This window comes from Pinus tabuliformis, chromosome 8, assembly GCF_031772625.1.
Source record: "Pinus tabuliformis cultivar Carrire ecotype Pingquan chromosome 8, CPIR1, whole genome shotgun sequence".
Lineage (NCBI taxonomy): Eukaryota > Viridiplantae > Streptophyta > Pinopsida > Pinales > Pinaceae > Pinus > Pinus tabuliformis.
In genome coordinates, this window is record NC_142294.1 from 1,998,434,384 (window position 1) to 1,998,460,310 (window position 25,927).

Below are 25,927 nucleotides of genomic sequence, written 5' to 3' on the forward strand. Positions count from 1 at the left end.
TGATGTACCTTTTGTTGATGTGCCTGTTGCTCCCAATTGTTCCTTTTCCTTCAATAACGCTTCCATGTCCTATTCCATGTTTTGGATTTGGACATTCTGTTCAACTACTATTTTCAACCACTATTCTTTTTCCATCTCCAGATTGGTTACTTCTTTGTCCTGAGGGTGCTCTATTGTCATAAGTTTAAGTTGTTTCCTAAGGGCTTGAATATCTATATTTTTGTTATTAATTATCTCCTCGGAAACCTTGACATCACTCTGCTCTAAATATTTTTGTTTTTCCCAATTATGGACCTCATATAGATCAAACTCGCATTGGGTTTCGGCTAACTTGGTATCAATCAAGAGGGTCCTAGCTAAATCAAGGATAGGGGGTACCAAAGGATTCTGATCAGGCATCTTTCCCTTTCCTTTGTACAAATACATCATAATATTTAATGGAAAAATTGAGGAAATAGAGTTACCGAGTTGCAGTTAACTAAGATTTGCAGAAGGAGATCACTCTGCAGAGGTTACTAGTAGGCTTCAGAAATGCTTCAAAATAAACCTACGTAAATCATAATTGTCATAGGTTGAGGTGAGATTTTTATAACATAATTTGAGGGAGTTTAACAAGATTGTTACCATTTTTTTGGAGTGTTCACTTAATGGTAAATTCATACGTTGGTAGGAGAAATTTATTATCCAATGTTTACATGATTGTTGGTGGGTAATTTGAATGGTAATGGTCATGTTACATGGAGGGTAGGTGACGTGGATGGATGGACGAGTGACAAATGGCGTGGGCAAATAGCGTGGGAATGAATGGTCGAAAGGAAGCGTCAGATGGTGGTTTTCCAGGGGGGCCAGGGGGGCCAAGAGTGATAAATGGTATCAGGAGAGGACCCCCCCCCCGAAAACACTGCAGAGATGATACGTAACCTTAGCCAGTTTATTGCAAACAAATTTTTGGACCCCCGCCCCCTCACTAAGTCCTGAAAGGTAGGAGTGGGGGGGGTGGACCTCGTCCCCGACCGTTGATCCGGGTGGAGACAATTGAAATTGTCAAAATGTGCAATTTCTTTATACAAAATGATAAAATGTCACATCAACTTTATTTCAACTTTTAAAACAAAGTTTAATAAAGCAATTTCAATTGGTGGCATTTGAACTAGCACGCTCTTTAGGGTTTTTTCCTATTTTTATTTTCTTTCTTTTTATATTTCTCTTTTCCCCTTTAATTTTTATTTCTTTTCTTTTCTATTTTGTATTTTTTTTCTATTTTTATAAACTAGACAATGAAAAAATGAAAAATAATTTACAATATCCCTATGGGATCAATGGCTAAATAACCATACCTTGACTACTATATTTATAGGACCCTAACATAACCAGTTACCTAAAATAATCATACAACAATGGGATCCCGTCAAGGACAAAGAAGATGTGTATATAATATAGAAACCATAACAAACAATAAGGAAATTAGTAACTACAAAACTTCCAATGACTCAAATAAACTATATATCCATGTACAGAGTGTAATAAGATCCTAATTATGAAAAACAACAATACAGAAATACACAATCAAATAACTAGAGGAAAAAAGTGAATTGCGGGTTACATATTATGTTGACAATAACTTTCAAAAATAAAAGTAGGTGAATATTATAACTCACTGTGATTAACAAATTATACGCGTATTGAAAAACACCTAGAACAAATGGGAAATTTTATAAATACCAAACTCAAACCCTAGGACTTAGGGTTACAAAACTATAACACAGTTAATTTCTTGGACAATAATGAATAGTGTGTCGGCATAAGAGACCACAGCATATGGCCAGAAAGAAATCCTTTAAAAAAATTATACATGTTATCATAACATTCAATATACCAAAATTCAGTAAAATTTCTATTAATGTACATTCGAGTCAAAACCCTCTACACAGGGAATACAATTCACGGCTATGAGACTCAATGTTTTCCCTAGAAGACTACACAGAACAATTAACTATTGCATGCTAGTCATGTAAAACGTTGTATATTTTCTTCAAAACCCTAAGTGAGCCATAGACTCGAATCCATTTGCCAAGTCTTGAAAGAGCAAGGAAACCACCATGTGGGTGCTAAGAATACCAGTAGAACCCCTGAAAGAAGATTAACCAGAATATGAACTTGGTTTTTTCCAGATAGTGAAAACCCCAGCACACAGACAATGCAAGTTTCATAAACCAACTGGATCGGGTGATGAAAACCTAACCTATAAAAAGGAAACAATCGATTAAGTTAGAACAAAAAAAAACTAGGCTTGCATGACAATAAAATAGACTACTCGAAGAAATGGACATAGCTTAATTGTTTCCCAGTTGATCTTGCGGGTGCCATACTGAAATAAGATGAAACATAATAGTTATTTGTCAAATCTTACAATGAGTATCAAATAATTTGAAAGAATGTTTTTGCTAAAGAATTAGGTATGCTACCCATACTACCTTGACAGTAGGGCATTGAAACCCATATTTGCATGATTACCAAACAACACTAGAACTGTCACGGTTTATTAGTCATGAAGGCTGGAAAAATGAAACAGAAAGTAGTAAGAAACCGAGGATTTAATTCAAAGTTTGAACAGGTTGAAAGTTGTAACAGATAAAAATTTCTATACATACCCAAGTCATTCAACATGGTGCCTGGTAATGTGCAAGAATCCTAGGGTTAATTGCCGATGGCAAAGCCATCCTACCAATTTGGAAAAATGTGAATGAGACTGGCGGTGAGGCAGAGTGAGGGAGTAGTTACCTCTTAACCACCATGTCGAACCCTGGCTAATCTAATAATCTTATATTACATGAGATTATATATTAAAAAAACTTCACGGTCACATTTGAAATTGTAGTGGAACACCCAAATATATATATATATATATATATATATATATATATATATATATATAGATATAGATATAGATAGATAGATATAGATATAACCATCGTGCCAAAGTTATTTCCAACATAAATAACCATAGTGTGATGATATTCACTAGCATAAGGATTACCATGACTATATGTATTTAAAAACTATAAAGGATAAACCTTTTCCTATTTTGCAGTTGAAACATATTCTTATTATGTATAGTAATCGGTAAAAAAAAATTGTTAGGGGATGTCACAAGTGGTATCAAAACCATAGGTTGCAATAGTTTGGCCTATGAGTCCAACTATAACTAAATAATGTATTAAAGCTTCTTATCAGATGAGGAAGCAAATAAAGTTTCTCTAGAACCAAAGTAAAGAGAAGTGAAAGAACGCTACCATGAATAATTGAAATAAATTTCATTTAATTTATAAAAAAAGACTATTTGAATTATTGTTGGGGTACCCTTACCTTCTAGAACTGATATGTTGGGCACCAACAAATAGTTGTTTGGAAGATTTATTTATGAACACATATTAATTAGTAAATCATATCTTTTGATTGTTAATATATATATATATATATATATATATATATATATATATATTCACAACAACAAAAAATGGTTAGAGAATTAATGAACTTTTTCACTGGAGAGCCTCTGGCACATACCATCAACATGGACAATTGTATATGAATTAATATCATTTGATAATGCTTTAAAATTGTTGACTTGGTTAGATAGTAGAGATTTTGGGCACATGGTATAGTGTACCCATGGTATTATGGTCTGTGGTATTGCATGTAATGGAGCAGATAAAATGTTAGGAATACTTCATTGTAATGTAGGTCTCGAGGTGAGCAGAGAAAGCTCACTTGGCAAGATTTGCCAGGTTTTTGGCCAATGCTAATGATATCTCATTGGATTGGGTTTCTCCCTGGATTTGGGGTTTTCCTGGAAAATGTTATGTGTACAATATTTATGTGTATTGTTGTTGGTTATTTTATTATTCCTCTCTGTAAATCTCGGTAAATCTCCATAATAACTTATCTCTCTGTCATAAATCTCGGTAAATCTCCACAATAATTTATCTCTCTGCCGTAAATTTCTTAACAAATGGTATCAGAGCTGAGTTGGCTTTAGAAGGACGGTTTTTTGTTGCCAAGGGTTTGTATTGGCCTGGTAGATAGAGAGATAATTGAGTTTTGTTTGCAAATATGGATCAAAAGCCATAGATTGTGAAGCAAAGCTGCACACTATTGTGTCATGAGAGATTCAGTGGATGAGGAGGATATGTGCACGTGGATTAATTAATTGATGACCATGTACCTGAAAATAATGCCTAGATAAATGGCAGTTACAGCTGCTGGTGACCCATGTATTTCGGTAGATTAGTTCTTTTTATATGGACATTGATGTCATATGTACAAAGATAGCAACAAGGGTAAACAAAAAGAAAAATTATAATGGAGTGAAATTTTTAATTTGCATGTAAATGGGCATACTATTGTAAGACCTGGTAAGGCATGTGTACCTCTGAGTAATTACTGGTAAAGTTTGGGTTAGACCTTGGTAATAGGGGGATGTCGGATTAACAAATCCTGGGTTAAAACTTTGAAGGGGGTAAGGACAAGAGTGAGCGGGATTGTCTCATTAGCAGGTTTTGGCTGGATTTAGTCAAGGAACCCCAAGTCAAGTTTAAGGGGGGAATTGTTAGGTAAAATTGACTCGGGGTTTGAGTCTGTAGGAATTTACAGGGTAAGTTCCTCAGAAAGAACACCAAAAGGACACCGCTCACAACCAGATCACAGATCAATACACCAGTATTTTTGACGTGGTTAAAACCCTCAAAGAGGGAAACAGTCCACGGCCTGCGCCAACGTGGCTACTACAGGCAATTTATTAATCAAAGAATGAAAATTTACATAAGCTTCTCTCATGCACGGATTACCCGAACAATGACCCTCCATGCGCTTTAAATAGAACTCATGGACCAATCAGGTGTCAAGCCATGGATCAAGTGTCGGTAATACCGAGGAGAGAGTGAACCGTCGGATCACTACATATCGTGACCGTCGGATTGTAAGTTACAAAATGTACAACGGTAAAGAAACACACTTTACCTAACTCTACACTAGACCAAGTTGAACTTAACTATATCCTATGTGTCGGAATATCCTAACATCCCCCCTTAAGAACAACTTGGGATAGGATTGAAGGATTTACAAATATGACACAATAGGAGAAGGAAGGAGGCACTAGAGCCTATCCCCCCTTAGTGACAACTTCCTGAACTCCAAGCATATATCGAAGTTTAGTGAACTTCGCCTCTGTGAGAGCCTTTGTGAAGATGTCTGCAACCTGATCATCTGTTGAACAATATTGCACTTCAAGAACATGGTCATGAATGAGCTTTCTGATGAAGTGCATGTGTAGTTCAATGTGTTTGCTGCGCTGATGCTGGACTGGATCTTTGCATAGCTGAATGGCACTTTGATTATCACACCAAAGTGTGGTTGGATGTTGCTGCTCAAAGCCAAACTCTGATAGGATCTGACGAAGCCACAAGGCTTCCTTACTGGCTTCCACGGCACCACGATACTCTGCTTCTGCTGACGAAAGAGAAATGGCAGCCTGTTTCTTACAAGCCCATGTAATAGGTCCTGAACCAAGAGTGAAGACATAACCGGCAGTAGACTTCTGATCATCAGGGTCACCAGCCCAATCAGAATCAGTGAAACCAACTAATAGAGGAGCTGCTTTGGCACTGTAATGAATCCCAAACTGTACTGTACCTCGAACATAACGAAGTATTCTTTTAGCTGCTTTCCAATGACTTTCACGGGGGTTTTGCATAAAACGAGCAACAAGGCCAACAGCAAAGGAAAGGTCAGGACGAGTATGGGTTAAATACAAGAGTTTTCCTACAAGTTGACGGTATAAGGTAGCATCAACTTCAGGAGAAGTACAAGAGACTGAAAGTTTGACTCCATACTGAAAGGGAGAAGGGGCTGGCTTACAGTCTTCCATGTGAAAATGACGAAGAATATCACAAGCATACTTGGACTGGGAAAGGGAAATACCCTCCTTGGATTGCAAGACTTGAAGACCGAGAAAATAGTGTAAGTGTCCCAAGTCTGTCATTTCAAATTTCTTTTTAAGGTTGGACTTCACATGGTTTATAAGGTTGGGATCACTACCAGTAAGAATAAGATCATCAACATAAAGAACAAGGATGATAAGAGAGTTGCCTACTTTCTTGGTGTAGACAGTATTGTCAGAATAACACCTAGAAAAGCCAGATTCTAAAAGAAAGCTATCCATTTTGGCATACCAAGCCCGAGGAGCTTGCTTGAGACCATAAAGAGATTTCTTAAGTCAACATACAAGGCTGGAGTCTGTTTGGATGAAGCCAATGGGTTGTTCCATATAGATTTCTTCATGCAAGTCCCCATGCAAGAAGGCAGATTTAACATCCATCTGATGGACTTCCCATTTTAAAGAGGCAGCAAGGGAAAGAACAAGGCGGATAGAGTTCATTTTGGCAACAGGGGAGAAGGTTTCAGTGTAGTCAATGCCTTCAACCTGTGAAAAGCCCTTAGCAACAAGACGAGCTTTATGTTTATCAACTTTCCCATCTGGTCCATACTTGGTTCTGTAAACCCATTTACATCTAACAAGTTTGCGTCCCTTTGGTAGAGGAACAAGATCACATGTATCATTTGTTAACAATGAATGATATTCTTCATTCATAGCTGCTTCCCAATGTGGATGGCCTGAAGCTTCTGCAAAAGTGTCAGGATCATGATTTACTGGAGCTTGAGCCAGTAAAGAAGAGGCTCTTTCAAACTGAGAACGTGTACGTCGCTGATCTGTAGGATCACCGGCAAGATCACCTGCTGCATCCCGAGTAGCACGGACCCATCTTGGAAGTTGAGGATCCTGAGAAGGTGGGGGAGGATTGTCATCCTCACTTTCATCATCTGAAGAAGAAATGTTTTCAAAAGTAGAAGAGATAGGAAGAGGTGGCACATCCGCCGGACTAGGCTCGCAGGCCGATTTATTTTCATCAAATTTTACATCTCTTCTAATGATAACATTTTTGGACTTAAATGGAATAAGTCTATAACCTTTTACATCTTCAGAATATCCAACAAAAGTACATTTCTCACTCTTAGGTTCTAAAGCTTTATGCTTTTCATCTGGAATATGGGCCCATGCTTCACTTCCAAAAACATGAAAGTGACTTACATCTAGTTTAATGGAACTCCAAGCTTCTTCTGGAGTGATATTCTTTAGAACCTTAGTAGGAGTGCGATTGATTATATAATTTGCACAATTAATTGCTTCGGCCCAAAAACTAAGACTGAGTCCTTTAGATTGCAGCATACAATTAGCCATTTCCTTTAAGGTGCGATTTTTCCTTTCAGCTACACCATTTTGTTGTGGAGTGTATGGAACAGTATGTTGCATTTGAATTCCATTTTCGGTGCAAAAGTTGATGAATGTGTTTTTAACATATTCTCCACCATTATCAGTTCTTAGCTTAAGAATTTGATGTCCAGATTGTTTTTCAACAAAGGCTTTGAAGGCCAAAAAAGTGTTAAATACTTTGCTCTTGAGTTTTAAGAAGTATACCCAAGTGCGTCTGGAGAAATCATCAATGAAAGTTAAGAAATACTTGCAGCCAGAGAATGAAGCAACAGGAAGTGGACCACATAAATCACTGTGCACAAGCTGTAAAGGGGTTGAGGCGTGCCAAGAGGCACGTTTTTCAAAACTGTCCCGATGATGTTTTCCGAGTACACATCCGGAACAAACACCATCTCTGCAAGATACCATAGGAAGACCTGTCACCATATTTTCTTTACATAGATGCTGAAGGGAGCGATAGTTTAAGTGACCAAATCGCTCATGCCAAAGTTTGCTCACTTCATCATTATGAGCAACAAATACTGAGGGAAGATTTGATGACCCAAAGTTGTGAAACTTATACAACCTTGTGGAATCATCAGCAAGACCAGTAGCTAGAATCTGTTTAGGATCTTTTAGATCCTTGATTACAACATCATGAGGTGAAAATTCAACAATTTTACCTTCACCTGAATGAGTTATCTGATATACAGATAGAAGGTTGCAGGATAGGGTTGGAACACATAATACATCATTAAACTGACCATTGTCTAGATGAACAGTTCCAGTCCCTACAACATTAAGAGATCTATCATCACCAACATATATATTTTTGGTGTTACAATCATTTAAAGAAGAAAACATGGCTTGGTTTTTGGCCATGTGATAAGAGGCTCCAGAATCAATGAGCCACTCATGAGAATGAGAAGAAGAAGATACATTTAATGCATAACCAGACTGAGATGATTGACAGCGACATGCAGAAAGTGCCATTCCTGAAGATGAAGTTGAAGTTGAAGTTGAAGAATGCTCCACATGGATGTTATGTTTCTTCATTGCGGCTTCCAAGGCTTCCATCTTCTTAAAGCATTTAGATTCTAAGTGGCCATCTCGATTACAAAAGTTACAATGTCTATCAGTCTTCTTCCATTTGTTTTTATTGGTCCTATCATTTTGTTGAAATGATCTTTCATTTTGAGGTTGAGTTTGCTTAGGACCCTTGTTTGGTTTAGGACCATTCTTTTTAGGATATGACTTCTTAGGATTCTTTGAATTTGGTTGCTGCTGGGTGGCTAATGCTTTCTTGGAAGAGTTTCCAAGATTAAGAAGACCAAGGTGTAAGAGTTTTTCTTGTTCTCTTATTAAAGAATCACAAAAAGAGTCAAAGGAAGGGGCCTTGTAGTCTTTTCCTTGACAAATGAAAGCTTCCCTTGTAGAATGGAAGGTGGAAACAAATACAGAGTAGGCTGGTCCCAACTTAGTAAGGATGGAATAAATAAGGTTACTATCTTCTTTCTTAACCTTAACACCTTCCAAGAGATATCTAAGGGTCTTGAATTTGGACAAGAAATCTTCAATGCAAGAAAAATTATTAGGATCCAATGTAAGCAACTCATTTTCAAGTTGATGGGCTCTAATTTCATTTTTAATCCCAAAAACTTTAGTGAGTTGTTCCAATGCTTCATGAGGAGTCTCAAGTTCTGCAATATGGAATCTAAGATCAGGAGAAATAGACATCCCGATCAAACCACGTGCTTGATCTTGTCTATTTTCCCATTTTGCAGCCTTGTCTTCATCTTTTGGTTTCTTCTCTTGGTCTGTGGCTATTCTGTAGAGACCTTTACTTCTAAGTAAATCTTCGATGTAGGATATCCATTGGAAGTAGTTAGTGTTGTCAAGAATGACTTGGCATGGACTTTCCATTTAAAAAAAAAAACTGAAGCTGAAGATGCTGAAAGTAAGTGTTCCAATGGATAGATCTCGAAAAATTAGGCGGTTTTAAAAAAAACGGCTCTGAAAAAGGCTTCCGGATGAAGAAGTTATGGCTTTTTGAAAAAAAATTGTTGAAGTTGCTGGAAAAGTGCGCGAATGTGCGGAAATGAAAAAATCTGCCCCCACAAAATGGAGACTTGAACCCAAGACCTCTACTCTCTTAAAATAGTTTTGAACCAATTGATCTATACAAAAAATTTGAGAGAGAGAGAGAGAGAGAGAGGGGGGGGGGGGGCTTTGGTTTGCGTGCTTGCCTTGAGAAAGCTCTTTTTCCCTACAAAACACAAAACACAAAACCCAACACGGACATGCAAAGAAAACGAACCTTATGGCTCGAAGTTAGCTTTAGCCAAAAAACTAGATATTTTAAAAAATGAACCTTGCGGCTCAAAGTTAGCTTTAGCCGAAAAACTAAATATTTTTCTCAATGTTTCTGATTTTCCGAGATCACACTAAGGTGAAGGGAAAAGAGCATACGCATGAGAAAAATCCTTCCTTTCTGTTTCTCATTTGCCCAGATCGCACAGAGTCGCAGGGCAAAGAGCATACGCAGAAATGAAAGGTATAGATCCGGTTTATAAAACTAAATAAACCGAAACCGAAATAAGCAGAGAGAAAAATAACAGTAAACTGCAAATAAAGACTGTATACCTCCAGATCTTAAAAATGACGTAGATAAGGCTACCAGAAACCTTTTCGCGTGAAACGAAAGGGGTTCCTCACTGGAACAGATGCTCCGAACACAACAGAGCAGTCCTCTCGGCCCGAAAGCAGTCAGAAACAGCAGATCTAGGAAACGGCAGCCGCATGCAGTTCTACCAGCTTCAGATTTAGATCACCAACGGACGCGGCCCTCAGATAGCTCTGATACCATGTAGGAATTTACAGGGTAAGTTCCTCAGAAAGAACACCAAAAGGACACCGCTCACAACCAGATCACAGATTAATACACCAGTATTTTTGACGTGGTTAAAACCCTCAAAGAGGGAAACAGTCCACGGCCTGCGCCAACGTGGCTACTACAAGAAATTTATTAATCAAAGAATGAAAATTTACATAAGCTTCTCTCATGCACGGATTACCCGAACAATGACCCTCCATGCGCTTTAAATAGAACTCATGGACCAATCGGGTGTCAAGCCACGGATCAAGTGTCGGTAATACCGAGGAGAGAGTGAACCGTCGGATCACTACATATCGTGACCGTCGGATTGTAAGTTACAAAATGTACAACGGTAAAGAAACACACTTTACCTAACTCTATACCTAACTCTACACTAGACCAAGTTGAACTTAACTATATCCTATGTGTCGGAATATCCTAACAGAGTCAAGGTTGACCTGGTTAAATAGTAGTCATTTTGGGCAAATGGTCTATTGTACCTGTCTAGTCAATTTAACGTCTTAAATTGCTCTACATAAATTATCAATCCGGGTATCGTAAACTGATGAAGTGTGGTGCACTATATGTGCTTAGTTAACCTTTCTCTTACTTCATCGTTTTATAGTTTATGTGCAATAATCAAATAATGAGAGAATGACTATGAGACCCAGTATCCTTGCTGCTTCAGCAAAAGGACAAGATGATTCTATCATGTCATTAGTTCATTAAAAGGCTATGTGCATCACTAATCTACAATCAACTTGAAAGCAATTTATGTACAACTAATATACATGAGAAAAAGAAAATAAAATGCAGTAATTCAAACTGTACATTAATATACATGAAAATCAGAAAAAGAAATACAAGAAATTGAAGTGACAACTATACAAGGCAGGGGCCCCCTACCACCTATGAAATCAAATGCTTAAAGGAAAATAAAGACATCAAATAAAGAACTAATGACATCGGCCCAGTATCTATGCTACTGAGTTTAAAATGAAGATGAATTGTGAAATCTAAGTGACACTACATAAAGGAGACAAATCACACTACTTTAACCTTTTCTTAACCTTTTTGCCTTTCAGCTAGATTTATCATGTGATAACAGTTATGAACAAGTCGGCAATGTGAGTCTTAAAGCAAACTAAACCAAGCTGTACTAAGTGATATTTTGGCTCCAATAAAGTTATTTGATTATGGAAAAAGAACCATCAATAGATGAACAACTTGATATCTAAGAGCAGAAAGTAAAGTGCAAGTTAAAGGAATGATACTAATGAAAATCAAACTAGAAAAATAAAGGTCAGTAACATAGACAAGATGATCACATATGCCATCAGTCATGAAATCAAAGCAAAATTAAACACACTTGCATGAATTAAAATTTCATGAATGAAAATCTAATCTACCTTACATTCTACAAAGCAATATTTACAAAATGAAATCTACTCTACTTACATCCTAATATGCTCCATGACATCTACTTCACATCTCCTTCCATGTTGAGAACATCAAAGCTTTATTCAATTTCTTCAAAAGTGCAAAATACAACAAAGCTCTCCAAAGCTTCCAAAAGCCATGGAACTAACAAGCTAAAAGGACTAAGAAAAGACTAAAAGGGAAGACTAGCAAATGAAGGAGAGAGATCTCCTATTTATAAAAAAAGATGAGAGCCATCTCATTAATGAGAATCCATGAATCTCTCTCTCTACCTCTAGAGTCCTAATCAAAATAGGAACTGATAAGACACATGTCTTCTTAGAGTTACAATACAATTAGGAGATGTGACACATATCCTCATGATCCCATGATTCTTTCCAACCAAATTCGAATTTGGCCTTAGAGTGCCACATCAGGGTCTTCTAGAAGCCTCCTTTCAACCTACACATGTCAACAATCTCAACCCATTTGTTAGGTATAAGCATATGCACATTATTTTCTAATGTTTAACCACAAATTCACTTAAAAGGCTTAGAAATAATAAAGATTGGAAAAACATAAAGGTGGCCCAATGATAATGAAAGTGGGATGAATGTGGTGACATAGTAGTGAAATGGAGGTGAAATGGAGGTGATATAATGGACATAATAGTGAAAGTATAATGCAAAATGAATGACATTTTCAAGACTCAACATACCCCCCAACTGAAGCTATTGCATGTCCTCATGCAATATATATTACATTAACTCTTTTGATCCTTGAGCTTTGGCTTAACTTTGCATGATATCATTTGATAACTTTATATTTCTGCAAAGTGTTTCACTTGAATTGCAACATGGTTGGTTCTTGTGTTACAACCATTTTTTTTTTTTGTTGCCTTCTATTTTGATCTTTGAACTTTGCATAATGATATTTTGATTATTTTTGTAAAGTATATCTTTATTGGATTGCATGATGGTTGGTTCTTGTGTAACAACCATGATTTTGTTTGTATCCAATTTATCCTTTAAGCACTTTTTCAAAAGCCATTGCATGCTCATAATAGCAATGTAATAATTAATATATGTTGGAAGTATGTGAGCTCGTAAATATCATATGGACATGGAAAGATATGAATATGAAAGTATTCCCCCCCCCCCCCAACTGATGGTATTGGCAATTTTATGAAATGAGGAAGAGAAATGTTTTTCCAACAATTATCATTCTAGCTTTTTATGGAATTCTATGGTTAAAAGTTAGAAAATTCCGTACCTTCACTTACCCTTTGGAATGGATGAGTTGTATGTGTGGTGGCTGAAAACTTCTGATCATTTTCTTCTTCAAGTGGCTGATCAAGAGGAGTCATGGATAGAGAGATAAGATGACTTTTTATTGCTTCTACTAAAACTTGCTGAATCTGCTCCAAAATGCTGAAAATAATAGTCTTCATGTCTTCAAAAATCATTGGCATAATTCCTACCATGTGAAAAGATGTTCTGATGTCGAACATAGTAGGAAATTGTTGGCTTAGTGGCCATTAATGGATGCCACTCGTCAACACGATAACTCTCACCATTGATGACAATGAGAGTCAAGATGCCCAAACACATCTTGCTAGGTACGAATGAATTTGCTGATGTTGAGTCACCTAGAAGATCTGACGAACAAAGGACATTAATGTATTCCCATTGTTTGTCAGCATGAGGACTTGCCATTAAGGCATGCAAGTCTCAAGGTGTTTTTACAAAGAACTTAGACTCAAAGGACTATGGACTCAATAATTTGCATTGAAGCAGGGCTTATTTGCAAAATGAAAATGACAAGGAATGGAAAATGGCAATGGAGAACAGAAAATGAAAATGAAAAGGAATGGAAAATGAAAATGGAAAATGGCAATGGAGAACAGAAATGGCAATGGCAATAAGCATGTGAATGAGCCTCTTGTTTTTATTTGTGGGTTATGAATGGACAAAAAGAGATGGAAAGTGTATGTGAATGAAAATGTAAAATATGGAGGAAAATGAGGTGAATGGTTTATTGTGAAGTATGGATGTGATGGATGAATGTGATGGAGACAATAGTATCTGAAAGTTTTTCAAGTGTTTGGATCTGATTTTCCATCAGCATATTTCCTCTTTGTTGCTGATCATCCTCTTATGAAACAAATTGGTCTCTTAGAGAGACACCATTCTCTTGTAGTCATTTGTCCTTCCTCCTGGAACCTGCAAAAAAAACTAATACTTCTTCTGCAATGGAATGTAAGTTTATCAAAGGAGAGAGGTGATCAATCTCTCTAGTTATGATATTTACACACAAAACAAAGAATTTGTATTAATGAAACAAGTTCTCAAAGGAAAAATCAAAAGAATTTATACCTGCTTGGAATTAGTGCCTCAAGTTGATGTTGCTTCTTTTCAGCAATTTATTTCATTATTTGCCATTTCAAACTCTAATGATATATTTCTCATTGTATAGATCTTCTTGAGATCTTTCCAATGGTACTTAAATCATCAAAATCTGATTTTGTATGAGAAAGATAGGCTGATTTGAACAATGAGGTTTTTTTGGCTGCGGAATTGAGGAACAGCTCTGTAGCTAAAAATCTTGAATAAAAAGTTAGCCATTCATCTTTCATTATCAGTCCAAAATTAATCAATACCTTCAGAAAAGTTAGAAAATAACTTGTTCATTTCATTGATTCAAAATTATTATTTTTTCTTGACATGCAGCGACTCAGTGTGGCGACTCAGGGTGGCGACTTTGTGATAACACACAATTTGACTTTCCTTTGACCGGGGTCTTTTTCATCAAATTTGACCGAATGAATAAGACACCATCCATGTACTGACATTTCCCTAGCTACCCATGTGACTTGTTTTGCTTGAGGACACCTGCAACCTAGAGTTTAAAAAAACAGCTGCGGAATCTGGGATTGGCTGCGGAAACGCTGTATTGGCTGCGGAAAGTGCAAAGTGTAGAAAGTACTATGAAATGGAGTGGCTGTGTGTGTGGAAGAGAAAAAAAATGTGCCCCTTTAAGACAACTAACTTACTAGTGCAATTCACGGTTAATCGGATGGAGCCAAGTTGACCAATCTTTGGCCCAGCCACTCAAATGAATGGACCTTTTTTTCTATGCAGCTAATGCAGTGGCTGACGGCCCTACTGTGCCAGTCTTCCCATTCAACACAGTAACATTTCCTTCGCTATCCACGTCAACTATGGCTGAATCCCCCTCTTTGATTTCACCAGCAAGCATTTTTTTTCAACCAGGCTATCCTCTAATAACCTCATAATTGCCCTACGGAGTGGCCTTGCACCATAGCTGGGACTATAACCTTCATCTACAACTCGGTATGTGAACCGCTCTGTTACTTGAAGATCAATTTCTTTTATTTTAAGACGTTCAAAGACCTCTTTCAGCATTATATGTGCAATCTCCTTCACCTCTGTCTTTGTGAGCTGTCTAAACACAATCATCTCATCTAGTCGATTCAGGAACTCAGGTCGAAAATATTGCTTCAGCTCTTCATTGACAAGACTTTTGATCCTTGTGTAGCTGTTGTCTTTCTCATCGTAATCAAGCTGGAAACCAATTCCACGGCCTCCCTTCTCAATCACACTACTCCCGACATTTAAATTCTTGAAATCATTTACAGTGTCGTGGTCAATTCAAACTGTTTGTTAAACAGGTGTTGGATGAATGTTTTAAAACAAGAGATGTGTAATTTGATTGATGTCCAGCACATATTTGACTCCTAATTTGATTTATTTTCTTCAGGCACGCTGCATTAAATTACTGTTGTTCATTTAATTAAAACTCTGTTTTTTTTCTCACGCGGCACTCAAAAATACACTCCGAAGAACCGCAGATATCTCCCAGACCACTACAAATTTCCTCAAACGGTTTCTGGGTTATCTAATTGACCCACCTAGAAAAAAAACCCATGTTTTATTTTCTTCAAATTCGCTACCATTTGGGCAAATCGAGCGTGTAAAATTTGACATTTTTCTGTTGTTTACGTTTTTTCTCTGAGTTATCAATTTTTACTGTTCTGTATTGTTGCATTCGGCCTTTCTTGTTTGATCTATTGTTTTGCAGGTGTGTTTACAGTAGATAGCAAAATCTTTTGGGTTGACTTTACTTCTCAGACGGTAATGAAGATAATGCAGCAATTGACATGGCGGATGCAGGCTCAAAATCAGGAGGTTATGTAGTATACTCAACTTGCTCAATTACGGTTGCAGAGAATGAGGCAGTTGTGAACTTAGCAGCGTGATGTAAAAGTTGTCCCATGTGGTTTGGACTTCGGTCAACAAAATGATGGAAATATTGTGACTGATCAAATTGAAATTTTAAATACAGAAACTGCCCCGATCAGTGAAAGTTCCAAGACTAATATCTTCGTTGGGTCTACATTGGCTTAGCACTCGTCTCAACTAGTATAATGCTTTCAATTCTCTTTTGGGTTGTGTACAGTAAGCAACACCGACGCAGAGATGAATACTATAAGCAACATGTTGATGGTCAATTCAGGGCTAGAGACAACAACAAATCAATCAAGGCAAGAACAGATTACTCCATTTTTGTCTTGTTGATAGCCGCATATCTAATTACAAGAATCATCATCAATTTTATACGATATGTGTGAAGAGAATAGAGAAGCGCTGCACATGAAACTGATAGGAAGGAAGCAAGTATTAACACTCCAAAGTCCTTAGGGTCTGAGACAATCATTCCCATGACATAACCCAGCAAGCCCATGCATGATTGAAGAGAGTTTTGAACCCAAATTGAAACCACACATGGCAACAAAATCCACCACTAAATCCAAATGGACCAAAGCTTGATCAGGGAGGCAGATTTTTTTTATTGAAGTTATAGTGAAAACTAGGAATGGAGATAGCCATAGATTGTTTTTCTTCTCTCTTTTTCTTCTTTTTTTTTCTTGAATCAGTTGAAGTGATGAAGTTTATTTTGTCTCCTATTTTTTCTTAACAATTCTTTTTCTGATCCTCCAGATCACACAAAGTGCAAGAGGAGCGCATACTCAAGATTTTTTTTTTTTTTTTTTACTTAACAATCCTTTTTCTGATCCTCTAGATCACACAAAGTGCAGGAGGAGAGCATACTCAAGAATTGTTAATTTTTTTTTAAGATGTAAGAAATAAGGTCTCCTAATTACACTTCCCCGGCAACGGCGCCAAAATGTCTAGTCAATTTAACGTCTTAAATTGCTCTACATAAATTATCAATCTGGGTATCGTAAACTGATGAAGTGTGGTGCACTATATGTGCTTAGTTAACCTTTCTCTTACTTCGTCGTTTTATAGTTTATGTGCAATAATCAAAAAATGAGAGAATGACTATGAGACCCAATATCCTTGCTGCTTCAGCAAAAGGACAAGATGATTCTATCACGTCATTAGTTCATTAAAAGGCTATGTGCATCACTAATCTACAATCAACTTGAAAGCAATTTATGTACAACTAATATACATGAGAAAAAAAAAAATGCAGTAATTCAAACTGTACATTAATATACATGAAAATCAGAAAAAGAAATACAAGAAATTGAAGTGACAACTATACAAGGCAGGGGCCCCCTACCACCTATGAAATCAAATGCTTAAAGGAAAATAAAGACATCAAATAAAGAACTAATGACATCGGCCCAGTATCTATGCTGTTGATTTAAAATGAAAATGAAATGTGAAATCTAAGTGACACTACATAAAGGAGACAAATCACACTACTTTAAACTTTTCTTAACCTTTTTGCCTTTCAGCTAGATTTATCATGTGATAACAGTTATGAACAAGTCAGCAATGTGAGTCTTAAAGCAAACTAAACCAAGCTGTACTAAGTGATATTTTGGCTCCAATAAAGTTATTTGATTATGGAAAAAGAACCATCAATAGATGAACAACTTGATATCTAAGAGCAGAAAGTAAAGTGCAAGTTAAAGAAATGATACTAATGAAAATCAAACTAGAAAAATAAAGGTCAGTAACATAGACAAGATGATCACATATGCCATCAGTCATGAAATCAAAGCAAAATTAAACACACTTGCATGAATTAAAATTGCATGAATGAAAATCTAATCTACCTTACATTCTACAAAGCAATATTTACAAAATGAAATCTACTCTACTTACATCCTAATATGCTCCATGACATCTACTTCACATCTCCTTCCATTTTGAGAACATCAAAGCTTTATTCAATTTCTTCAAAAGTGCAAAATACAACAAAGCTCTCCAAAGCTTCCAAAAGCCATGGAACTAACAAGATAAAAGGACTAAGAAAAGACTAAAAGGGAAGACTAGCAAATGAAGGAGAGAGATCTCCTATTTATAAAAAAATATGAGAGCCATCTCATTAATGAGAATCCATGAATCTCTCTCTCTACCTCTAGAGTCCTAATCAAAATAGGAACTGATAAGACACATGTCTTCTTAGAGTTACAATACAATTAAGAGATGTGACACATATCCTCATGATCCCATGATTCTTTCCAACCAAATTCGAATTTGGACTTAGAGTGCCACATCAGGGTCTTCTAGAAGCCTCCTTTCTCAACCCATTTGTTAGGTATAAGCATATGCACATTATTTTCTAATGTTTAACCACAAATTCACTTAAAAGGCTTAGAAATAATAAAGATTGGAAAAACATAAAGGTGGCCCAATGATAATGAAAGTGGGATGAATGTGGTGACATAGTAGTGAAATGGAGGTGAAATGGAGGTGATATAATGGACATAATAGTGAAAGTATAATGCAAAATGAATGACATTTTCAAGACTCAACAGTACCCATGGTATTATGGTCAGTGGTACTGCATGTAATGGAGCCTATAAAAGGCTAGGAATACTTCATTGTAATGTAGGCCTGGAGGTGAGTGGTGAAGGCTCACTTGGCTGGATTGGCCAGGGTTTTGGCCAATGCTAATGAGATCTCATTGGGTTGGATTTTTCCCTGGATTTGGGATTTTCGTGGATAAATATTATGTGTATAATATTTATGTGTATTGTTGCTGGTTATTTTATTATTCCTCTCTATAAATCTCGGTAAATATCCATAATAATTTATCTCTTTGCCGTAAATTTCTTAACAAATGGTATCAGAGCTAAGTTGGCTTCAGAAGGATGGTTTTTTGTTGCCAAGAGTTTACATTGGCCTTGTAGATAGAGAGATAATTGAGTTTTTCTTGTAGATCTGTATCAAAAGGCATAGATTGTGAAGCAAAGCTACACACTATTGGGTCATGAGAGATTCAGTGGATGAGGAGGATATGTGTACGTGGATTAATTAATTGATGAACCATGTACCTGAAAAGAATGCCTAGATAAATGGTAGTTACAGTGGCTGGTGACCCATGTAATTGGTAGATGGGTTCTTTTTATATGGACATTGATGTCATATGTACAAAGACAACAACAAGTGTAAACAAAAAAAAAAAATTATAATGGAGTGAAATTTTTAATTTGTATGTAAATGGGATACTACTATAAGACCTGGTAAGGCATGTGTACCCCTGAGTAATTACCAGTTAGGTCTGGGTTAGACCTTAGTAATAGGGGGATGTTAGGTTAACAAATCTTGGGTAAAAACTTTGAAGGGTGTAAGGACTAGAGTGAGTGGGATGGTCTCACTTAGTAGGTTTTCGCTGGATTTAGTCAAGGAACCCCAAGTCAAGTTTAAGGGGGGAATTGTTAGGTAAAATTAACTTGAGGTTTGAGTCAAGGTTGACCTGGTTAAATAGTATTGTTTTTGGGCACATGGTATAGTTTACGATCCATGGTATTATGACCTGTGGTATTGCATGTAATGTACCTGAAAATAATTCCTAGATAAATGGAGCATCACATAATCTCATGCCAAAAACTATCATGGATCATTTAAATCTCGACATAAATAGATCCTACAATCATTTGTACACCTTTGATTCCAAAACAGTGCCTTGTCTAGGATTGATTAAAGATTTAGTAGTCACTATCGCCCAAATCCAAGTAAAAAGTGTAGTGTCAGATATAGTTGTCACAGATATCCCTCCCAAATTTGGAATGCTCATTTCAAGGTCTTGTTGTGCCAAATTAGGGGGAACTCTTCAAATGGACATGTCTTATACCACTATACCAGTTTATGTCGGAGAGAAACTAAGGTTGTATAGGGAGGTAAGATTTGTGCACACTGTTTGCAAAACAAATCAACCAAGAAACCATCCCATTTCTGCAATTGATCAAAATTTTGGTTGTTTTCAACTTTCTTTAAACCAAACACATGAAACTCAAACAAAAATTGAAGATGTAATTGAAAGACCTGTACCAAATCAAATTGATGTCTGAAATCTATTCTTTGATGGTTCTTGTATAAAGGATAGAGTAGGAGTTGGGGTAGTATTAATCTCACCAGAAAAAGAAAGCATTACACAATCATGCAAACTTGATTTTGCAGTTACTAATAATGTAGCTCAATATGAAGCTTTCATTTTAGGACTGCAGTTAGCCAAGAGCTTAAAAGTACAAAACCTGAGTGTTCTTACTGACTTAGAGCTCATTGTTAAACAAGTTAGAAATGGTTTCCAAACAAAAAATACTAGGCTTAGATCTTATCGAAATGAGGTTTGGGATTCAGTGGAAAATTTCTTCAATGCTTTTAATTTGACGTATATCCCAAGGGATCAGAATAGTCATGCAGATTACCTAGTTGTTTCTGCTATTTCATTTAAAATCCTTGATCAAACTAATGTGATCTATCAAATACAAGTCAAATACAGGCCATCCATCCAAAATAACCTAAAATACTTGCAGATATTCGGAGATGATGAACAGTTAAAATGTTTTCTACAGGTTATAGATGAATTTCTAGATCTACAAATTGATGAAAATAGAACAGAAACAAATGAGAAATAAAATGAAAATTCATATTTCAACTCAAAAATTGCTAATAATGATATCATTCAGTTGTCTAACAATTTTATTCCCAAAGGTCTCATTCCCTTAGAGAAATTGTTTGATCAAAATGATGTCCTTAGAAACCCACAGTCAATCTCTCCACAATATGACATAGAGGAAGTAAACATTGGAACAAATGATGACATTAGGAGCCTCAAAATCTGTGCATCCTTAGATCCCAAAATTAAAGCTCAATATCTTAAGTTATTTGAAAAATACAAGGATGTTTTAGCATGGACCTATGCTGATCTAAAAACTTATGATACATCAATAATACAGCATAAGATTCCTTTAAAACCAGAAGCAAAACCTTGTCAACAGAAAATTAGGAGGATTAATCCAACACTTCTACCAATTGTAGAAAAGGAAATTAAGAAAATGCTTGATGCCAAAATTATTCTCCCTCTTAGATACTCTAATTGGGTTTCTAATTTAGTTCCTGTTAGAAAGAAGAATGGGGAAATCAGACTTTGTGTGGACTTTAGGAATTTGAATAAAGAATCATTAAAAGATAATTACCCTTTACCCAAAATGGATCAATTACTTCAGATGGTTTTAAGAGCACAAAGACTTTCCATGCTTGATGGTTTTTCAGGTTACAATCAAATAAATGTTGACCCAACAGATAGAGAGAAGACAACTTTTACTACACCCTGGGTTTTATGTACTCTAGAATGCCATTTGGCTTGTCCAATGCTGGAGCAACTTTCCAAAAAGCTATGGACATAGCTTTTGTGGGACATGTGAACAAATTTTTAGTCATTTATCTTGATGACATAACAGTTTTTTCTAATTTTGATCAGAAACATCTAAAGCACTTGATGAAGGTTTTTGACAGGTGTAGGAAATTCGGAATTTCCCTCAATCCTAAAAATTCTATGTTTTCTATCAAAGAAGGAAAGTTGCTAGGTCATATAATATCAAAAGAAAGAGATCCAAGCTCTTATAGGCAAGATTAATTTTTTAAGGAGGTTCATCCCAAATTATGCTGAAATTGTGAAAAACATAACTGATATGCTCTGAAAAGATCATGAAGTTAAATGGACTGTCTCTTCCAGGTATGCATTTGACCAAATCAAGAAGGCTATCTCTGAAGCCCCAACCTTGGCTAGTCCTAATTATACCAAGCCATTCAGTATATTTTCCTTTGCCTCTGAAACAACCCTTGGTGCTATTTTGTTACAAAAGAATGAAGATTCCATGACCAACCTATAGCCTTTTTCAATAAGGTTATGAGAGATTCTGAGCTTTATGACATAATTGAGAAGCAATCCTATGCCCTTATACAAGCTATGAAATCATTCAGGATGTATGTCCTACATTCACCTATTACTGCTTATGTTCCTAACAATGTTGTAAAAATTGTTTTAACACAACCAGACACAGATGGGAAGAGAGGTAGATGGATCACTCAAATACTGGAGTTTGATCTAACTATCAAAACCACAAAGCTAGTTAAGGGTCAAGGATTAGCTAAGCTTATAGCTTAATCCAACTGTAAAGTGTTGGGCATCAACTATGTTTTGGAAATACAAGGGGAGAATCCACAAGAACCTTCCCAAAATTTGAATGAAGCAAATCCACAAGAACCTCCTCACCATCCTAAAGAAAACAATCCACAAGAACCTTTAACTTTGGATCAGACCATTTCTCTACACATTGATGAGAAATTTCTTTCTTCAAATTGGTATCAAGATATTGTAAATTTCTTGATCCATTTTGAATGTCCAGCATCATTTTCCAAAATTCAATGTAAAGCTCTCAAATTGAAAGTAGTCAAATACTATATCATAAATTCAAATCTATACTGGAAGGACCCACTAAATATTTTTTTATTATGTTTAACAGAATCAGAGACTGAAGGAATCATTGATCAGTTTCATATAGGATTTTGTGGAGGACATTATTCTTGGAGAGAAATAGCATATAAGATATTAAGGGCAGGATTTTATTACCCAAAATTGTTCTTACAAGTAGGAGCAAAGGTAAGAAGTTATGTTCCCTGTCAGATGTTTGTTGGTAAGCAAAAATTGGCAGCTCTTCCACTTATCCCAACAATAGTCTCAACACCTTTTCTCCAATTGGTATTAGATTTTATTGGATAAATTCATCCTACTTCAAGTAATTAGCATAGATGGATCCTCACTGCAACATACTACTTCACTAAATGGGTGGAAGCAATTCCAGTAAGAAATGATACTAATTCAGTAGTAATCAAAATCATTGAAGAAAACATTTTATCTAGATTTGGTTGCCCAACCCAAATTGTCACAGACAATGCCACAACATTTTCCAATGTTAAAATGATTGAGTTTTGCCAAAAGTATCATATTCTGCTACATCATTCAAATCCATATTATCCTCAAGGTAATGGTCTCGCAGAATCATCAAATAAAATTTTGGTAAAAGTGATCAAAAAGACTTTAGCAGATCATAAAAGAGTTGGGACTCACATCTAATTTATGCAGTCTGGGCAAACAGGATTTCTCCAAAGAGATCTACTGGAAAATATCCTTTTTCAGTTAGTCTATGGGAAAGGTGAAATCTTCCCTACCAACTTGGCCTTCCCTGTTTTAAAATTCCTACAGGATTCAACTAATGAACCTAATGATTTTTCAAGGAGAATAAATCAGATTATTGAACTAAATGAAAACAGAGATGAAGTTCAGTACAAGTTGAAAAAGTATCAGAATAAGTTGAAGAGCCTTTTTGAAAGAAGAGCCAAGGAAAGGGACTTCAAGGAGGGTGATCTTTCTAAGATAGGATTCCAGAAGAGAAGATAAGGGAAAACATGGCAAGTTTGGCAACCTGTGGTCTGGACCCTTAGCTATTTCTGAAGTAAAGGGAAACAGCACTTTTGTGCTACAAAATCTTGAGGGAATATAATCCACTGATCCTATTAATGGAAGTTTTCTCAAGCATTACATTCAGTACTGAGAAGTTGAAGTAGATTCCATTACTACCATTGTAAAAACTCCAGTTTATTTTACTTTTCAAGCTGTCAGTGTGATTTTTCAAGCAAAGACTCCATAGCATGAGGAGAAGGCACATGGATCTACAGGTTCTCTACATTCTACAGGAGAAAGCAGTCCCCAGTTGGAGCCAATGTTGTAGCATTTTTTGTTTTTGATAAGTTAGTATCAATTAGTCAAAAATGAAAATATATTTCAAAAAAATGTTAAGTTAGGATATGGACAAAAAGAATATTGAATTTAAAAATGTTAGGGATATTTAATGAATAAGTCCATATCAAATAAAATGTTAGAATAGATTCCCTAAAAAATGAAGGCAAAAATAAATGTTAGGTTAGAAAGAAAAGCAAAAATAATAAACTCTGAAAGTGTTTCAAATCCAAATGCCACTACTCTTAGTTCAGTTTAGTTTTGCAAATAAAAATTATGAGCAAATTGTTTAAATGCTACACAGTTTATACAATCCAATTGTACAGTTTAATCATAATTGGATTTTATTTAAATTATTTGTCAATAGGTAGCAAATAAAATTGGCTCAACAGTTTAATCTGAGCCAATGGAGGAAATAAGGGATAGAAGTAGATTAGTCATTAAAAGGAAATATTGAGTTGCTAGTCTAAATGCACTCGGAGAAATAAGTGAAAATGTTAGGAGAGTAAAGGGTAGGTAGACATATGAGATATAATTGGAGCATGAAAGGATTTTATCCTAAGTTGTAACATTGGAAATGTGTGCATACAGTGATGGGTTTTAATTAACCATAAATTCTAAGCACCAATGTTATTTTGTAAATATCCTAACTTCATTCATCCATTTATTCGCCCATAACCCACAATTGTCACATCCGCCATAAATCTTGACCCCACCATCACTTTCCACCTCACGTTGTTAAATCCCTTTCATCTTACCTTACATCCCGCACACTCCCCCGAGATCCAATGGCCCACACTGCTCCTCGGCCCTCATTTGTCATCCGGACTTTATCGGTAGGTGGGGCAGAGGAGAGGGGGGGTCCGAAATGGGTAGTTTTGGAAACCGCCCTCTTAAACTACTTTTCCCTCATTCTAGTCTTTTGGGGTTTGAAATCACGAAACAACCTACCACCTGAATTTGCTCCCGAACGCGTTTTACATTTGACCGTTTACCGCCCCTCGCCATTGTCCATGTCCACTCCATGTCACTTCCTCCATCCAATTAGTTGTCACCTATCCTTTATTCATTTAATTCGAAACTCCCACAAATTTATGCCCCATAGACCTATTTATCAATCTCGTTGGATAATTGATGAGGATTTAGTTGTTCATTAAATAGCCCCACTCCATTTTTGTTCATTATAAGCTCTACTCCTTCATGAAAACCGTTACACAGTATAATTCTGAAACTCAATTCATCACTGGAGATTTTGTGCCTACAGCCTAAACAGCAGACTCATTAATCAACCAAATTCATCATTCTGTTCAGAACCAAGCTGACATCCAGGTGCACCTATCTAATTTCAGTTATACTGTTTTTCTATTATCACTGTGTTTCAGACTGATTTCTTCCATTTCTGTCACTTTCAACCTGTAATCCACTTAACAAGATGCCTCCTAAGGGAAAAGAAATTGCATAAATCCCAAATCCTCTTGTTTATCCACAAGTTGACTTCCATCATACTCCCCTAGTCGATAGAGATTGTAAAATAATTGAGTCTTGCTCTCAATTTGATTTATATGAAATTTATTGTAGGATGGAAGATCAATTAATTGATCAGATAGATGAAATAGGACTTTGGGACTCCAACCTTCCCCACCACATTTTCCCTCAGATACATAAAGCACCTGAATTTGTCAAGAAATGCCATGAATCATATGATCCCACTCAAAGAGCAAGCATTTCACCCACATGAGAAATCCTTTCTTTCATCAATGTTGAGTCTATTGAAAAGATGTTGCAAGCCCCAACTATTGCACCAACCTATCCTTTTTCTCATGAAAGCCTGATAGAATCTTATCGAAAGCTAGATTTTACTAAAATATCCCAGACTCTTGAACTTTTCCTAGCTATAGATATTCCTCTTCCTAAAAGAAACCCCCCCTATGATTCATCCTTGTTCCCTAACAGAACCAAGCAAATCACCACTATGTTGTCCTATCTACTTGGTTACAATTTTGATCAATATGTTAATGAAGCCATCCTAGGTTTCTTGTCAATCGTTTTTGCTAATTCCAAACCCATTGTTCTCTATAACTTTAGCCAATTCCTAGCTGAAGCCATACATGAGCAATTTGTCAAGTTTAACACTGAATAAGTATTCAAGTATGCTTCAGTGCTTGTATATCTTTTTATATATTTTCAGGGAGATAAATTTCAATTCACCTTACAGAAGCTAGATGCGGAAGGCAACTAGC

General features: G+C 36.2%; 1 pseudogene; it reads right to left on the minus strand.

Moving 5' to 3' along the window:
• Window positions 1-14,676: 14,676 nt before the first annotated feature.
• LOC149244458 (chaperone protein ClpC1, chloroplastic pseudogene) lies at window positions 14,677-24,695 on the minus strand (annotated as a pseudogene).
• Between the last annotated feature and the right edge of the window lie 1,232 nt (window positions 24,696-25,927).